The 19,136-nt window shown below is 41.6% G+C and overlaps 1 protein-coding gene across 1 annotated transcript in view; it reads right to left on the bottom strand.

The window, feature by feature from the left end:
- grik2 (glutamate receptor, ionotropic, kainate 2) overlaps positions 1–19,136 on the bottom strand; it is a 346,902-nt gene that overhangs the window by 296,753 nt on the left and 31,013 nt on the right. The gene's annotated exons all lie outside the window — the stretch shown is intronic.

The raw sequence follows: 19,136 nt of genomic DNA, 5'->3' as shown, positions 1-19,136 counted from the left end.
AGCTGAAGCTGGACCCTCAGCACGTCCACAGTGAAACATCCCATTTTAAGGCTTATTTAAGCTCCAACTGCTTCATAAAGCAATGATACAATAAACATGTCAGTTTATTAATCATGAATAACTATATGTATTAAGAAAATACATGCTGTATAAATATTTCTAAACTAATACCGTACTAATGCTTAATGTGTTACTGGTCATTGTTATACTCATCGTTTTGTCTTTACCTCAGCATCCACACGGGCGATGCTGCAGCATCCACACGGGCGATGCTGCAGCAGACCCGTCACTGTTGCTCATGTTTCACGTCTTCTTACTGTTAAACAGACGGTGCATCACTCTGGGGACATTTTGAAACTGCTAAATTTCCATGTGAGCTTTTTACACAGATTAATGGCAGGTGAATTCAGACTTTAGACTCTTCATGTCTCTTAGCACAGCTGAAGGCTCCCTGCAGGGTCTGCAACAGGCTTCATCTCAAGGACTGAAGCACAAAGAAGGAGGGGCTGAACCTGTCCTCAGCATCAGTAACTGGACGAGTCTGAGAGGAACTGGAAACATGTCAGACAATTGTCTAAAACTGTGTTTAGTTCAGTATAATTACTCTGTGTGAGAGAGGCAGTGGAGTGAATGGATGGCTGTAAAGAGCAGAGGAAATAAGGACTCAGTATGAAACTGAGCAGATGATCGTAGAGTCTGTGGTGACATTACCCGTTTGTTAATAACGTCCTATTAAGAAGCCTCAAGCTGAGCAGTTTTACTGCTGTCAGCCATGGTGAAAGCAGGCTTGATAGGCCCGAGCACAGATACAGGCTAGTGAGGACAGCCCTGCTTTATCAGAGCCCACAACCTCTACTGAAGTCACATTTCAGTTTGCACAGGGCTATTTCCTGTGCAAACTGACTTCTGACAGTTGGATGAGTCGCCCCCTGCTGAGGAGGTTTAAGGCATCTGCACATCGGCTTTATTTTAGGCTGAAATGTCAGACTTTCATAATACAAAATGCCTTATGGAGATGTAAAGGATTCAGCTGGCAGTAGCCTACTTCGAGTGAATACTTTGATGAACATATATTAACATTACACACTTAATTGGCATTGCAAAACACTTCACTCCTAACACACTTCCACACAAACACTAAAAGGATTTTTCATGGTCATTAAGATCAGAGCTAATCTAAATCACAAATCACCAGATAAAGCAACGTGTGTTTGGCAAAGGCCCGATGCTTTCCACTCTGTGGGTACAACTGTTGTGAAAACAGGTGATTCAGCTGAGCACTGCACTAATCTGAATAAGTGCCACTTAATGCTGAATGGCAGTGTTATATAAGGCTTCAAAAATCCAGAGGCCTCCAGCCCACAGAGCCACAAACTACTTCATGATGGAGTAGTTCTGGAGTCCTGAAAATTACAGCAACAGGGCAAAATGCTGCCGAACATTCAAAAAGAACACCAGCACTTCTGCTTTGCTTTGCACAGAACTGACAAATTAATGTGGATTGAACATTTTTTAAGGAAGATCGTAAGATTTTTATTATTGTTGACATTTCTGCTCGTGTACCAGACAGTCATGGTGCACATGGAGCTCAGTCTAATCACACACTATATACTTCACAGGCAGGCAGCCTGTAGCAGAGGCTATGTGGCACAGAATAAAAAGTATGTGAAATGAGCACAGCCTAAAACATATTCAGTGATAAATTTGAGCTGCAGAATAATTATGTTTATTTTTGACACCTTATTCACAATTTTCCTATAATATTATAATATAGTGGTTTTTTAGCTTCCAAAGGGGATGCTTTGAAAAAGTCCTCCACCACCCATCACTGTCAGCTCATAGTAAATCGTTTTGGGTGGTGCAGTAGATATTTATTTAACTATATGAGTAATGAAGAAGTACAGAGAGGTGAAGATGTGCGCCACTGTTGCTTACTCAAAATAAATAGATGTCCTTGTGTTGGGAGCACAGACGCTAAGAAAGCCCAAAACTCAAGTACATTGTGCTACTTTAAATGTTAAATGGATGGAGGCAAAGACAGGTTTGTCACGGAAATGAATGTTTGGCCCAGGCTCTCTCCTCTCTGTGTCGACAAAGACGTTGTGTGTTTTTTCCTCCACACCTCTCGTAACGTGCAGCCAGGCGTGGACAGGACGCTCTATAAAATCTGCTGGACAGGAAGAAGGCGAGCTGGATAAAAGAAGACAAACCTGCAGGTCTTCAATCAATACTGCAGACATCAATATGCACTCGCTCACTGCCCTGATACCAGCTTCCTGTTAGCTAACAGTCCAGCTCCTCACTGTGTGTGTGTGTGTGTGTGTGTGTGTGTGTGTGTGTGTGTGTGTGTGTGTGTGTGTGTGTGTGTGTGTGTGTGTGCGTCTGTGAGTGTCTGTGTGTGTGTGAGCGTCTGTGTGTGTGTGTGTGTGTGTGTGTGTGAGTGTCTGTGTGTGTGTGTGTGTGTGTGTGTGAGCGTCTGTGTGTGTGTGTGTGTGTGTGTGTGTGTGTGTGTGTGTGTGTGTGTGTGTGTGTGAGCGTCTGTGTGTGTGTGTGTGTGAGTGTCTGTGTGTGTGTGAGCGTCTGTGTGTGTGTGTGTGTGTGTGTGTGTGTGTGTGTGCGTCTGTGAGTGTCTGTGTGTGTGTGAGCGTCTGTGTGTGTGTGTGTGTGTGTGTGCGCGCGTCTGTGTGTGTGTGTGTGTGTGTGTGTGTGTGTGTGTGAGTGTGTGAGTGTCTGTGTGTGTGTGAGCGTCTGTGTGTGTGTGTGTGTGTGTGTGTGTGTGTGTGTGTGTGTGTGTGAGTGTCTGTGTGTGTGTGTGTGTGTGTGTGTGTGTGTGTGTGTGAGCGTCTGTGTGTCTGTGTGTGTGTGAGCGTCTGTGTGTGTGTGTGTGTGTGTGTGTGTGTGTGAGCGTCTGTGTGTGTGTGTGTGTGTGTGAGCGTCTGTGTGTGTGTGTGTGTGTGTGTGTGTGTGTGTGTGTGTGTGTGTGTGTGAGTGTGTGAGTGTCTGTGTGTGTGTGTGTGTGAGTGTGACTGTCTGTGTGTGTGTGAGCGTCTGTGTGTGTGTGTGTGTGTGTGCGCGCGTCTGTGTGTGTGTGTGTGTGTGTGAGTGTGTGTGTGCGTCTGTGTGTGTGTGTGTGTGTGTGTGTGTGTGTGTGTGTGTGAGTGTGTGAGTGTCTGTGTGTGTGTGTGTGTGTGTGAGCGTCTGTGTGTGTGTGTGTGTGTGTGTGTGTGTGTGTGTGTGTGTGTGTGTGTGAGTGTGTGAGTGTCTGTGTGTGTGTGTGTGTGAGTGTGACTGTCTGTGTGTGTGTGAGCGTCTGTGTGTGTGTGTGTGTGTGTGCGCGCGTCTGTGTGTGTGTGTGTGTGTGTGTGTGAGTGTGTGTGTGCGTCTGTGTGTGTGTGAGCGTGTGTGTGTGTGTGTGTGTGTGTGTGACTGTCTGTGTGTGTGTGTGTGTGTGTGTGTGTGTGTGTGTGTGTGTGTGTGTGTGTGCGCGCGCGTCTGTGTGTGTGTGTGTGTGTGTGTGTGTGTGTGTGTGTGTGTTTAGCCATTTTTGATGGGAGACCAAAATAGAGCAGAGTAGAAATAAACTGGAGATGTTATTGATTTCCTTTCTTCTCATTTCTCATGTCTGCAGTGAGTTTAATTGGTTGGCCCATAATCACATGCCAAACATGAAGACAGTGAAAATGGCAACAAAGTCTAAAACGATGCACTAAGTAACTACTTCTACATAAGAATCACAGCCATGATTTGATTTTGCTCGCTGACTTTGTCAGCAGGCCAACAGAAAACTCTCCCTTGGAAACACTGGTTTCTCCCCTCGGTGCTCTGCAGGCAGAATGTTTCTCAAAACACCAGCAAACTGAACACTGGCTGAAGTTTGATGTAAACTCAAATAACACTGAAGCCACTGACAGTGTTACTGTCCAACTTTACCGTCAGTATTAAATCATTCTCCATAAACAGATAAACCCACTGTGTGCAATATTACTGAAGCCACGAGTAAATAAGATGAGATGAGAAATGTGATATATTATTTTGGGGAATTCTTCTCATATTTGCTACAGCAGTTAATGTAATGAGTAAAATGCCTGCTTACTCAGTGCAGTAAATAAATAAATAAAAATCAGCTGGCATCCCAAATACAAAAATGACAGCACAGATGATTCTGGTCTGGACATGTGTGTTTACACTGTACGGAGATATCACATGAGGTAGGAAAGATGTCCTGTATCTGCCCGTATGGCAGCAGAGCTGAATCAGTCTGCCTGCTTGTCGCCTGACTGGTGCAGAGGGTTGTCGGGATTATCCCATGATGGATAACAGTGTACAAGATAAGACAAATTCTAAATTACATTGTAACAAATGGAGTAAATGCAAATAAATGTAAAAATATCTGAAATCCCCTTTGTTCTTTCATCAGCAAAACCAACCATCCTGAGGTTTGATCTATCTAACTTAGGATGACTACATGCAAACTCATGTAGGTTTACAAAATCAATGGTTCCATCAATTATGGCAAGTCATCCAGGACTTGAAGCAGTAAAGCAGCCTCAGACCATAACACTACTACCACCATGTTTGATTGTTGGTATGAGGGTTTTTCTTAATGTGTTAATCAGATTTGATTACCATATTTTTCGACCATAAGGCACATTAAGCGAAACAAAACAGTCAGGTAAGTCAAACTTTATTCAACTCATTCTTCTTGCTTCCTCCTCTTCTGTACCATTGATTCATTAATGTTGAATCCTCTGCAGCTGCTCTATTCCCATGTTGTTGCAGTATATTAATGACCAGTGTTGGTCAAGTTACTTGAAAAAATGTAATCAGTAACTAATTACTGATTACTTCCCCAAAAAAGTAATCCCGTTACTTTACTGATTACTTATTTTCAAAAGTAATTAATTACTTAGTTACTTAGTTACTTAGTTATTTTTTAAAAACACGATTCACAACCTGAAGAGGTGATAAAGTGATAGATCTTTCAGCCCAATTCTACTTTTTCTGCATAATCCATCATACAAAATGTAATCAAATGGAAAAGTCTCTTTTTTTAAACTTGTTTTATTAATTTTAATCTTTTAACTTTATGCATCAAGCAAACATTTAATTATATGCAACATTCTCTGACTTGAATAAATTAGTTTAACATTTAAACCTATTTTCTGCACATTCCAGCACATAAAATAATTTGTTTTTGTGTTTACACTCAGTCTTTCAATAGATGCAAGTAAAACACAGCAGAAAATAAATAAAGTCAAAGAATCAGCGGTCCTGTTGCTCTATTTTCACCTGTAAAGCAGGAGTGGGGCAGGCGGAGGTTTACCCTGGTGCAGGTGTGCCGCAGTCAGTTGCAGAATCCGCGAGTTTCTCTGTGAGTTTCCCATTACGTCGTAGCTACTCGGTGCTTGTTTGGAAGTTTAGGGGTTTTTTTCGCTGTAAAAACAAGTTTTCTTCCCACGCACGATGGACGCTAATGTTTTTGTCACTTTTTATGGAATCAGTACTTCCACGCTTTAAACGCTGCACGCTCATACTCTCTCCCACAATCGATATGTGATCCATTGTTGATCTGCACACAGCTGTTGTCACTAACGGCGCACTTGCTTACGTCACTATCGTGAGACATTCTCACAAAAAATCACGGTTTTAGTAACACAGTAACGCAGCGTTCCTACGGGAAAGTAACGGCAATCTAATTAATTTGCAATAGTAATCCCTTACTTTACTCGTTACTTGAAAAAAGTAACGCGTTACTGCCCATCTCTGTTAATGACTAACCTCGTATTGTGGATGGATTATCTCAGTTGTTCTCCTGACTGAAGTTTGGTCTGTTTACAGCATCCTGCCATGCGATTGCATTTGTCCCTAACCATCGGGAACCCTCATGTTAACTTTTATCAAGTGGAAAAAAGTTAGCGTTCATCCTCCAGCTTCACTGTGTTTATATTATGCTAACATAGCTGTGTCGCTAGAGATCACGTAGCACATCATTATATACCAGCTAGCCCAACTTCAGTAACCCTACAAACATCACTGCTTTTAGTTTTCTGTCTTTATCTGAAGTGTTGGCAACTTAGCGACTTTGTCGCTATATTTAGCTAGTTTTCAGACCCCATCATCGACTTTTTTTCTAAAAAGCGAGTAGCGACAAATCTGGCAACTTTTATTGGAGACTTATGACGACTTTTTGACGTGAAAGCACGTATCGCTCTTAGGTGCTGCTGTGGGCACCTCGCCCATACCAAAGCGCTCACAGGCGGCAGGTAGTCCTCATACAGCAGTCCCCCCTAGCAGATGTCAGAGCAGGAGATATGCGTACACGCATATGAATACGCATACAAACTGCAAATGAATCGCGCATCAGCGAAGCCGCTGCCCACCCCCCGACTGTGAAGCAGGGTGGGAGCAGTGGTAAATGCACTAAAATACATCATTCCCATCATTGCAAACTTAGAAAGCAGAGGTCCTTGCAGAGCCTTAAGTCCATCTTGTACATCAGATTTCGACTGAAGCTGTCTGGTGAGGCTTACTATGTCCATTTCGATTGTTTATGGTTAAAAATGTTCTTCTTTTACTGTTACTTTTTATGTATCACAAGGTTTAAAACTACTTAAAAAGACACACACCAAAAACAGTAACTCCACCAGAGTGTCTATTTCGCGTCACTTTTGCTGGTCCCAAGTCCAGATCAAGGAGGAGGGTTAGAACTGTGACATCAAAAATACAATAATTGCTAAAAGAAATTTAATTTGTAGTTCTAAATATATTCTAAATGTTTTTAGGGTGTTTTTTTACTCACTTTATGTCTCCCACAATGTTATTTCTTTCTCCTACAGCATCTGTTACAATTACATTAGCATGACCAGTTAGGCGACGACATCATTTAGCGACTTCTAGCAACTTTTCGTGCAGCCAATAGCGATTTTCCTTACTTAGGAGTTGGCATCACTGTTCATTTATGTTGAAGTGACAGCAGAGCTGTACGTCTTAATGTTTTCAGAAATCTCTCAGTCAGAACATGCTATATCATGTTTAGGTGGAAACTAGCGAGCTAACTTCCTGCTAACTTCTAACTCCATTAAATTTAATAAATCCTGTTTTCATGGATGCCTGGATGTTAAACTTAATTGTTACACCTGGTAAAGCAGCAATGCTGATTGTTTTATTAAAGATGAAAGAATTTAGACAGTTTTTAACTCTCAGTGTTCGTTTGACTTTGGGACCTGAAGAGGGACGGAGTTTAGGACCCAGATTCCTCCGCGAGGCTCCTGACTACAGCAGCAGTAATGCTCCAACAATCCATCAGGCGGTGCGGCTTCATAGCTTAGCAAAGTCGCACTAAAACATTTTTGACAGATGTTTGAGCGCCGTGTAGCACATAAAATCGGTTCGAGGTCAGTGAGCACAACCAGAATTCATACATAAGGAGCACCGGATTATAAGGCGCACTGTCGATATTTGAGAAAATTAAAGGATTTTAAGTGCGCCTTATAGTGTGTAAAATACTGTAATGCAAACCTTCAAAAGTCTGGAGGATAATCAAGATGCTTTTTGGAAAAGGTGCTGATCTTTTTGGTCAGCAGTGACTTTCACCTTGGAACTCTCCCACCAGTTTTGCCCAGGTGACTCATAAACTCAATGACCAGTAACACATTAAAGGTTCTTTAGATGTTCTGGGTTCCTTTGTGATTTCCTGGATAAGCTGTTGACACGTTCTTTGAGTAACTGTGGCAGGACAGCCACTGTTCCAAGTTTTCTCCATTTATGAATAATGGCCCTTATTGGGGTTCATTAGAGTCCTCTTAGTCCTTTCCAGACCAGTAATGCCAGTGAGTTTGTTTCTCATTGATTCTTGAATTTATGCAGTTCATGGCATAATATGATGCTCTTTGAGCTCTTTTAGCCTACTTCACTTTATCAGACCAGTTTCTTGAGTCACTAGTCACACGGATATCCTGGTCTTGATGTGGCTGGTGAAACTGAACCCTAACCCTTGAAAAACTAGTTACTCATAGTTAATTCGTGATTTAACGAGGGCTCTGCAACTGAATTTTATTTTGCATTGTATTTATTTAGCCAACATCAATGATTTCAGACAAGACATTATAAGAACGGACTGCCAGATTATTTCAAGGTTCAAGGTTCAAGGTTCTTTATTTGTCACATGCATAGTTATACAAGTATAACACACAGTGAAATGTAGCCTGACACGCTCCTCGACATGTGCAAAAATTGGGGGGGGGGGGGGGGGGGGGGGTGTAGAGGAAGAACATTATATATATATATACATACATATAGTATATACACTGGGTGAATGTGCAGTAGTAGCAGCTAGCAGGTGAATTCTGTACATTAATATGAATAGACATCTGACTATTTTACAGGATAGACAATATAAACATATTTAAAATTAAAGGAATTGAAATGTACATTGTGCCTTGGTTTAGTGTCTGGAAGAGTCCTGTCTCAGTCAATTATAGATGATGTGAGAGGGCGGGTGTGTGTGTTTAGGGCACGGATGGCTTGGGGATAGAAGCTCCTCTTGAGTCTCTCTGTCCTTGCCCGGAAGATGCGGAACCTTCTACCAGATTGCAGAAGTTGGAACAGTTTGTTGCCAGGATGGGACGGGTCCTTCAGTATCTGCGCTGCTCTAGTCCGGCATCTCCTGGTGTAGGTGTCCTGAAGCAGGGGGAGAGCAATCCTGCAGCAGCGTTCTGCTGTACAGATCACTCTCTGGAGAGCTTTTTGGTCCTTCACACAGCTGTTCCCAAACCACGATGTCATGTTCTGTGTGAGGATGCTCTCCACAGCGCCTGTATAGAAAATCCTGAGGATCTTTGGAGAGACCCTGAACTTCCTCAGTTGTCGTAGGTGATACAGGCGCTGCCTAGCCTTTTTGGTCTGGACCTGAATGTGGGCAGCCCATGTCAGGTCTGAGGAGATGTGGACACCAAGATACTTGAAGGACTGCACCCTCTCCACTGGAGCTCCATTGATGATGATGGGCTTGTAGTCTCTGTGCTGACCCCTTCTGAAGTCCTTCTGAAGGAAGTCCTTCTGAATTTTAAAGGTTCAATAAAATAATTTCAGAGGCCTCGACCCATTTTCTTTCTTTTAATGTCTTATTCTTGAGACGGACCATCAATGGTGCTACTGAACAGGTAACAGACAAACAGCTTGTACTAAGAGTGGAAACTTTTGTTTTTCTCATAAATTATTTCAGGGTATTATATCCTTTAATGACACCATCAGATCAAGCGTGTGATTGGCCAAAGCTTTGATCTAATTTAAAGTCACTTGAAAATCACATTTTTATCCCAAATATTACCCCAAGGAAGATGAACCTGAACAACAAAAAGAAAAGACCAAAAATGTCAGCGTGAGCATAATGACCGACACTTTTAATAATAATACATGATTTGTAAAACAAGTGTTCACCTCCAGCATAACAAAGAGCGCAGCACGTGGCAGCGTCGTATCTCCATTCCCTTCCTCGTTGCCGGGGTGAGCAGTGTTAGCAGGTAACAGATGGCAGCCTGATCGCAGCACGAGCTCTCTCAGATGATTTTTCATTACCTTTATAAAAGCGTGAGGCAAATGTCCTGCAGCCAGTGCTATGCTAATAAGCCTTCCTGTGGAATCCAAGGCCACCAGCTCCAACATATGGACGCACAGACTTGTTACTTCATTATGCCAAGATGAGGAAGTACTTTGTGCCCCGCAGCCAAATGTGAGGATGTCAACTTTCTTTTTATAAACCACTGAGCATCACCACCCCCACAAACCCGCATTATAATTCTCTGCCTGTAAACTCAGTGTCAGCGTTACACATGATTCTGGACATATTTTCACTCAAACACAGGAAGGTCAAAGCATGATCATGTATCAGCTGGTGAGTCCAACACAATGGATCAGAACAAGATTTTAAGACAACTACAAGCTGGACTGCACATTTATTCCCTTTGAATATTTATGGTCAGATTACTGAGACATTACAACACTGTTTTTGTTGAGCCTGTGACCTTCCCTCTAATGCTGCCAGCAGTACTGTACACAAGAAACATTCAAATCCATGTTGAAAAGAAAGATTTAATGACCACATGAATGCTGGTATAAAGCCACGTTCAGGTTACTGACCGTATCACACAGGAGAAGCTTAACCCTTATCTAATCTTCACAAAAAGATTTGCTTTTTTATTCTCTGCAGAAGAAAATATGATTATCCAATCCATATTTATATATTTAATGCGATGATTGATTATCTGTATTATTGTAGGGCCTGTACCTTACAATATAAAGGAAACTGTTGGCGTGATTTAATGTTATATAAATAAAACTAAAGTGAATAAAATCAAGTAAGAGGCAATTTTGGTTGACACTCAACACTTTGTATGGCACAGAGAAGGAGGTATTCCTTCCTCACAGGAGATAAATCAAATAATATTTGAGATGATTGAAACTAAAAAAACAGGTTACACACACATTTGAAGTATGTAGAGTCCTTTAATGTGTCCACAATCTACAGTCTGATAGAAACATGTTTCCTGAGTTTAAGAATAGTGACGTCATCAGTTTTAGAGTTGCATAACAAATTTGATTTGAATCATTTTTTAAAAGTCTGAATTTTTACAAACTTTGTGTGTCTGAGCACACTGCCACACTGGTGACCAGTATATATCCTGCGTCTGCCCTGTGACAGATGGGATGTGCTCCAGCCACCCCACATCCTGAAATAGTTAAGTGAAAGAAATGGATGGTTCAGCAACTGAACTACTTATCAAGCAACTGTAATTGTCAGAATATAATAAATTCAAAGACAGAATGATGAATCTGATTAATCCAGAATTACTGGCACATTATTTGAAGCGAGCGGCTGGTTACAGTTCAAATTCATTCTTTAGTAGATAATTTGTAGCAGTTGCACAATCAGTAGAAATGCAGACAGTTCCACAGTAAACTGACTCAACATCAAAGCATGGAAACTGTCAGATATATAGAAAAGTTGCATAAATATTGTAACATAACATTTCTTACCCATTGTCCTCTAAAGCATAATGCTCAGCAGCTCATTCCCAAACTCCTTCCCTATTTCTCTTTGTCCTGTTCTCTCTTATCCGAGTTCTCTCCTTATGAAACAGATTCATTCCCACTGTGGTAGTTATCTGAGCGCTGGAACAATGTTTCAGGATGTTGGGAGGAAGAACAAGATGACAGGCATTTTGTGTTAATGACGGCCGCTGAACGCTGAGAGAAAGGGATGAAGAAAGAGAACAGATTTGTCGTGTTGCCTTTCCTCTTAATCCTTTCTTCTCAGCATCTCTGTGTCACCTCTCTCCCTTTGTCTGGATCATAGATAGCAAGCTTTCTGAGTTAGACTTTAAATCTCAATTCCCACCGCAGTTAGAAGGCAAAGAACGAGATCAGAGTCTGCCTCCCCAAACCACACACTCACCCCTGGTTTTCTTCTCCTTTTACTGTATGCATGTGGACATTATCTTGGTTAGAAGCTTTGGGTCAGACGCTAATTTCTGCACTAGAGCACTCAGTGTTTCTTGGTGTCCATTATAGAGGGAAAGAGAAAGATTGCCGATAATTAGACTGAAGGAGGAAGGCATTTTAACACAACGTGTAGCAGTTATTATGGAAGAGGTGAGTAAGGAGAAGTTTCAGATTTGACCACGCAGTTTAAAAGGCAATTTTCATGGTGTATTCTAGAAATATCAGGATTAAACAGCAGCTCATCCTTCGGCCCCATACTGACGTTTAGCTGCATCTACAGAGACAATCAGAACATGTTCGTGTGTCAGAAGAAGAGGCAGCAATCTGCTGCTCTTATTTCAGGTGAATTCATTATTTTAGGCTGGTTACATTCACATGCATAGTTTCCATAGTGTTGTGATATGATAATTGTAACATATAGTAACATTTAACTGACTTGAGTCACTTACTATAATGTGCTACTCTTGAAAATGTTGAAGAAGAAGAAGAGTGAACGGTGAGAAGCACTCTTCTCAGGTCATTGAAAAGACATCAAGCAAAAGACTTATTAGAGTTATTGGAAAGTGAGAAGCCGGTCAAACCCAGAACCAGTGCTAACCACCGCATCAGCTATTCTCGACTGAGCAGAGGGTTGTTTTTGTTGTTTGTTTGTTTGTTTTGTTATATTGGACAGGACAGTGAAGAGTAAAAAGGAAGCAGGTGGTGAGAATAACGACAATAACACGCAGAAAATAGCCAAAACTAGTCCAAAGCCCAGGACGCTGCAGCAAGGATTCTAGCCCGATGCTAGCTAACCCCTGACTCTTCTTTGGTAAATAACTGTGAGGTTTTCATCTCTCTCTCTCTCGCTCTGTTTTTAAAAGCAGTTATTCCATATTTTAACATGTTCTTAAATAAATGAACAAAAACATTTTGAAAACCTTTATGGCTACGTACGGTTTAGATGTTATTCCAACCTCAGATCAGCAGAAAAAGCTCCGTTTGTAAACATGAATTGGTGAACAGTTAAATTCATTTAGTTAAAATTTCACCTTTAATCTTTCAACTACATCTCAACAAACAGCGAAGAGTGCCTGACCAGATGTAACCCAGCATCAGAATATGTTATTGATCCCGAGGGGAAATTATGTAAACATAGTAAACAACAACCATGAAGAGGATGAGGCCGTTTACATCATCACACTATATCACTGACTTTACATCCACCCTGGTGCTAAACGCTAACATTTATTTTGCCATTGATCATTGTTCATGCAGCAAATACGACATTCTTATTATAAAATATGAATAAAGCTTTCTCTGTTGTAGAGAAAGACAAATGTAGTTTTGCAGACAACAACAATAATGATAAAATTAGGTTGACCAAACTAGCAGCTGTGATCTGAAGCTGTAGACTGAAACCTGAAACATCGTTTGAAGTGAACTAAAGAGAAACCGACTGAATTATTTTGGCCGGCCAGCGATGGAGACTTGAGGAGTTTGTGAGGTAACCTGGGGCTTTGCTGACACCTGTCTGACTGTGTTACCTTTGATTTGTTTATTTTGCCATGTGGCTGTTGCTCAGCAACTTCTATGATGAGCACAATATTCAATACAAAACAAGTTATGAAAACCTAAAAAACTCATTTAAAGGTAAAAACAAACAAAAACTGTTTAATAATATTTTCTTTAATAATAATATTTAATGATCATAGTTAACCTTGCTTTAAAAAATACTGACGGCAGTAGATTCTCACACTGATGCCTCTTTGTGCCCCAGTGGATATCTTTGGCTCTAACACTGAAAGATTTACAGAGCTCGTCCTTTGGGTAGAAGAGATCAATAGTGCAAAAACATTTGACATTTTTTCTGGGTGGCTTGATGTTTCCTTAAAATTCCTTAAATGATTCAAAAAAAATCTCAGCTGGTTTGATGACTGAAAATAAGATGCGTTTGCAGCTAATCGAAAGTACGTTTGCAGCTCTAGCTAGAACTCGTTGTGCAGAGATAGCACACCAACCAGAAACAGAGAGAAATGGGGGTTGGGGGGGGGGGGTGGGAGGTCCTTCGAGCACAAACCCCAACACCACACTCAGGGCAGGAACTCCCGCACTGTCACAGGATGTGTGTAGACAATCTCCTCCCTGGATCTTGCAACAAATCGATCAGTCCCCTGCATTTAAGGTCCTTCTTTGTCAAAATGGGCTTTTCAGCCTGAAATGAGATCTGCTGGCAGAGAACAAACGGGCAGCAAGGAGACAATGTCACACTAATGTCGCCACCAAGAGCTGTTTCCTCCACCACAAACAGTTTAAGGGTCAGCACAGGCCAGCTGTAACTCCATTAGACAGAGAAATGGCTAGCTTAGACTCTGCAGCCTGACACGCGTCATGTGTTTTCACAGCAGCCGTTCAGGCAAGGAAGGGGGGGGGGCATCAAGGACAGATGATGAAACATTAAGAACATGGGTAAAAAAGATGTAACTACTGAGAGGAGATATCTTTAGTTCTGATTATAAATGTAAAAATAATGCTGTACATAGCAGTCATTATGTTACACAAAGCCTGTCGAGTCTTTTCAGGTATTACAGGTAAAACCACCTCATGTTTTGTGTTTACTACAGAAGATATACTGTAAACTGTCGAATAACAATCACAGCCACATACTGCAAATATCATTTCTGGCACGTGTACTATTTTCGGTGTTTGAGCCGATACAGCACCATGATATTAGAATTCAAGTGTGCACGTGTGCATCGTTTAGAACAGTGCACTACACTTTATTGCCAAAAGTATTCAGTCACCCACTGAATTCAGGAGTTCTGATCACCTCCGTGGCCACAGCTGTACATAATCAAGCACCTGAGAATAAAGAGCGCTTCTACAAACATTTGTGAAATAAATTGATGAATTGCAGCATGGCACAATGAAAGGATGCCACCTGTGCAACAAATCAGATTGTGAAATTGACTTGCTACTAAATATTCCAACTGTTCAAGGTATCATAATAAAGTGGATGCAACTGAGAATGACAGCAGCTCATCCACGAGGCTGTAAAATCACAGAGTGGGTCAGCAGATGGTGAGGCACATCGTGCACAGAGGTCGCCAACTTTCTGCAAAGTCAAGGACCTCTTAGCTCAATGTGGCCTTCAGATTAGCTCAAGAACAGTTCATACATGGGATACGTTTCCATGGCTAAGCAGCTGCATCCAAGCTTTACATCACCAAGCACATCAGTTATAGTAGTGCAAAACATCTGGACCCTACAGCAATGGAGACTCGCTCTCTGAGGTGACGAATCCCACTTCTCTGACCAAACACAGACTCCTTTATTCTTAGTCTTTGTTTGGTGGATGGTAAGGTCTGACTGCACTGTGCCAAGTGTAACGTTTGGTGGAGGGGGATTCTGGTGTGGGCTTGTTTTTTAGCAGTTGGGCTCAGCCACTTAGTTCTGGTGAAAGGAACTCTTCATGCTTCAGCATACCAAGACATTTGGGACAATTTCATGCTGCCCACTTTATAGGGACAGTTTGGGGATGGCTCCTTCCTGTTCCAACATGGCTGCACACCAGTGCGCAAAGCATGGTCTGGTTTGGTGTGGAAAAACTTGAGTGGAAAGCGCCCTGACTTCAATCCGATAGAAAACCTTTGTGATGAATTGGAGCGGATACTGGGAGCAGGGCATTCTCATTCAGCATCATTGTCTGACCTCACAAATGCACTGCAAGAAGACCTTGTGAAAATCCCTCCCAGTGGAGTTGAAGCTGTTCTAGCTACAAAGGGTGGGCTGACATCATTTTAAACCTATGGATTAGGAATGGGACACCACTCAAGTTCAGATGGGTGTGAGGGCAGGCGAGCGAATACTTTTGGCAATATAAAGTCTAACAAGTATCCAAACTGAGACGCACTAAATCCTTTAATGACTGTGTCAGGGTCCAGTTGTTCTACATTGTTGCGTTGCATCTTTGCATTGGTGCTGCAGAAATATGAACTTATCATGAATTTACAATGCAGAATTTTATGATGCACATCCGAGACCAGCCACAGTTTGTTATTCCTGACTGTTATCTGAGGCTATCTTTATTACATTTTTTATTGGAGAACATATTCATCTTGGATTTTCCAAGATGAATATGTTCTATCGTCAGACCAAGTTTGACTCAGTGCTGTGTGTCCTCCCAGTCAGAGAGGAACAAAAAGGGCTTCAGACAGCCACTGACCCTGGAAATAACACTTTTTATATTTTTTTCTTCTTTATTTTGTCCCCAGCCAGAAATCGAGTAGAAGTAATTTGATTTAGCCGCGGGCATTTGCTATTGATTGTCTGGCCTGCTGGACGCTGCGGTCAAGTGTTTGTCCAAACAGCAGCAAGAGAAAAAACAGAAAGTGAGTGAGAAAAGAGAGAGAGCGTGCCAGAGTGAGACAGCTATGCAGAGTGGGAAATGATGATGAGGAAGAAGATAACTGTGGCCCACATGTGGGAGGCCCGCTCTATAGGAGGGCCACATGTGGGCCTCCTATAGAGCGGGCCTCCTCTATAGGAGGTCCTTAAAGTACCCTGGCAGAACGATGCCAAAGTCAGCACAATGGTCTGTACATTATATTATGACAGAATTTTAATACACTTTGACTTAAACTCAATGAATGCAATAAGTCTCCCGTTTAAAGACATTCTGTTCTTTGTCTGAATAAATGATCTTATCTTTGTGGACATGTCACAAGTTAACACTTGTTACTGTTTATTGAAAAAAGCACTTTTCCTTCTGTTACTGGCCTCACTGTAATCTCACTGTACACCTGTATAGTGACAATAAAGGCATTCTATTCTATTCTATTCTATTCTACTAACCTGTTTGGTGTTTACCGTTTTCTTCTCAGTGCTCTTCTTTCTCCAGCCACTGTCCTCCCACCCCCAGGCAGCTGGCCGCTCACCTACAGTGTGGTTGTGTTACTGGTTTCTTCCTCTCAAAATGAAGAGTATCCTTTGTCATCAAGTGCTTGCTGTAAGGATCTTGTGTAAGGTCTTGACCTCGCTAAGTGCCCAAAGATTGGTTTGCATAAATAAAAGAGAACCAAAGCAAATTTAATGTAATGAAATTCACAAACTGAACATAACACTGAGGAAATGGTACTATGAGTATTTTAGCTGAAAACTCACATTTTCCATTTCCTGTTTGGTTGGGAATGACAACAATGACAGTTATTTAGAGTTCCGTATTTTCTGCCCTATAAATCCTTATGACTGTGCTAAGCTATGAAGCCGCACCGCCTGATGGATTGTTGGAGCGTTACGGCTGCTGTAGTCAGGGGCCTCGCAGAGTAATCTGGGTCCTAAACTCCGTCTTCTTCAGGTCCCAAAGTCAAATGAACACTGAGAGTTAAAAACTCTCTAAATTCTTTCATCTTTAATAAAATGATCAGCGTTGCTGCTTTCCCAGGTGTAACTATGAAGTTTAACATCCAGGCATCCATGAAAACAGGATTTATTAAATTTAATGGATTTAAAAATAGTTACGCAAAACAGAGCGTGCTGCTCCGACCGGCTTTAAAGGGTTAATTTCCTGCACTAATGTAAGGTGACCTCGAGGGTGTTTAAAGGCATCTATGAATACAATTATTATTAATAATAATAAAACCGATACCCAGAGGGTCTGTTTGGTTCAGTCTTTGGCGAGACCCAAGAAGAAGAAATGTAGGAATTCAGCTCTGCAGATGCCACAGAAACATTTTTGCACGTGTTCCTTCAAACAGCCAGAAGCACAGACAGTGCTGCACAGGTTAAATGCTGATTAGCTGAAAGATCTGATGGAAGAGGAAAGACAAACACTATGGATGTGAAAAAAATGATAAAAACATCACAAAAACATTCTTCCTTATCACCCCAGCAGGTCCATGAGCCATGACCATGTCCATGACCAGGGGTTGCTGGTTGTCCCGCATACAAGGTTAAAAACAAAAGGTGACAGAGCGTTTGTATCAGCGGCCCCCCCGACTCTGGAGCTCGCTCCCTTTGAGTTTGAGATCTGTGGACTCAGTCGTGTCTTTTAAAAAGCAGTTAAAAACGTATCTGGTTAAACTCGCTTTTGGTTGATTTTGTTTTGTTTTAGATTTTAATGTCTGTTTTCTGCCTCTGTAAAGCACTTTGTGATTTTATCTTGAAAGGTGCTTCATAAATAACATTTTACTTTACTTACATTATGAAGCACTGATGAGAAGCACGGACAGCTGCTGCAGCTTCCATTGTTGTCAGTATTTCATCTTCTCACTACAGAAAAGATCTGTGTACAGCATAACATCTGTGTTTGCTAACCCGAGGACAGCACCCCACAGGACATCACTCTGACACTGTGTTCAGCTACAATGTGCAGACATGGACTGGCAAAGATCTGTGTCCTCCTGCCACCAACACTACCACACTGAAACCTTCACACATCTGTGGGGAGCAGCATGCAGAAGCATCACCCAGCATTACCAGAGCCGTGTCGCACAATAGAGTCACAAATGGCATAACAATCAAACAAAATCACTCTCAATAATCACCACACTATAACTAATAAACATGAGAAAGGTGAATAATCAACAGCAAACTTCCTCATCCTCCTTTCAGTGATAGAGTCAGTGTGCAAGGCCTGAGCCTGCTGCTGATATGTGACATGCAGGTGAAGCCCTGCCTGCTCCTCCAGGAACACTAGGCCTATTAAAAAAGAAGAGAACAGAGGAGCAATTTTAGCTGATCGCCCTCCAAAGGTCTGGGTCACAAAGCAAGAAGCAGCAAGAAGAGACAGAAAGACATTCATAGACAGAGCAAAAGCACTGCTTCCTAACACTTTGTAGTCATTTCTAAATGGCTTGTTTAAGGCTGCGTTTTTATTTTCATTATTTTCCATTCAGTAAAATAGTTTTTTATTGTTTTTTGCTGGACTTTCCTTTATGCAGCCTTTTTTCTTTTGCTGTTTCTGTGTGTCGACATCATTGGTCTAAAGAAATAGACAGTAAGAGACCCATCTGTTAACTTTTAACCCTTCTACTTGTCATTGTATATTAGAGGTGTGTGAGAAATAGCAAATAATAAACCGGGACATGTTGCTTTTTAAGTGGTGGGTTCTGCTAAACATTTGAGGGAAACCAGATGATCTCAAATCCGCTGCTGTCAGTACAGAGGTGGGAACACGACCACTGAAAACTGATGTCAGGTGATAAGTTTCTGCAACCATAACTGAAAGTTTGGATTGGACATTGAAAACACTCATATAATGCTTTGATGCATGTACACAGAATTGTAACTGTGTGCAGTGATGCAAATGTAAATCTGCTGATGATGACAGAAGCAGTTTCCAATTTTCTGCTCTGTTAGTCTCAAAATCATGTCTAGCAGACGTTTCATGTGACTGAGTTATGAGATGGAAGTTAGCTACGTGTATGTAAATCTTTGTCCAGACACAACTCTGCTCTCTAAGTCAGTACACATGTCTTCAGAGCATCTCTGTGGAGCCTGTTGGGGTTTATGTGCTGTGCTCTGCTTCTTTCAGCCTTTTTTAATCTGGGAAAACACGAGTCCTCAGAGACCAACAAACGGTGCTGGGTACGTTCTTCAGCAGAGCTACCGTTTGCTTTTTGACTTGAACAAAGAGTCAGTCCTTCAGCTTTACCAGA

Source organism: Rhamphochromis sp. 'chilingali' (genome assembly GCF_963969265.1).
Source record: "Rhamphochromis sp. 'chilingali' genome assembly, chromosome: 11".
NCBI classification, from domain to species: Eukaryota; Metazoa; Chordata; class Actinopteri; order Cichliformes; family Cichlidae; genus Rhamphochromis; species Rhamphochromis sp. 'chilingali'.
Note: the sequence above shows the minus strand (reverse complement) of the source record. Positions and strands in the feature narration are given on the sequence as shown.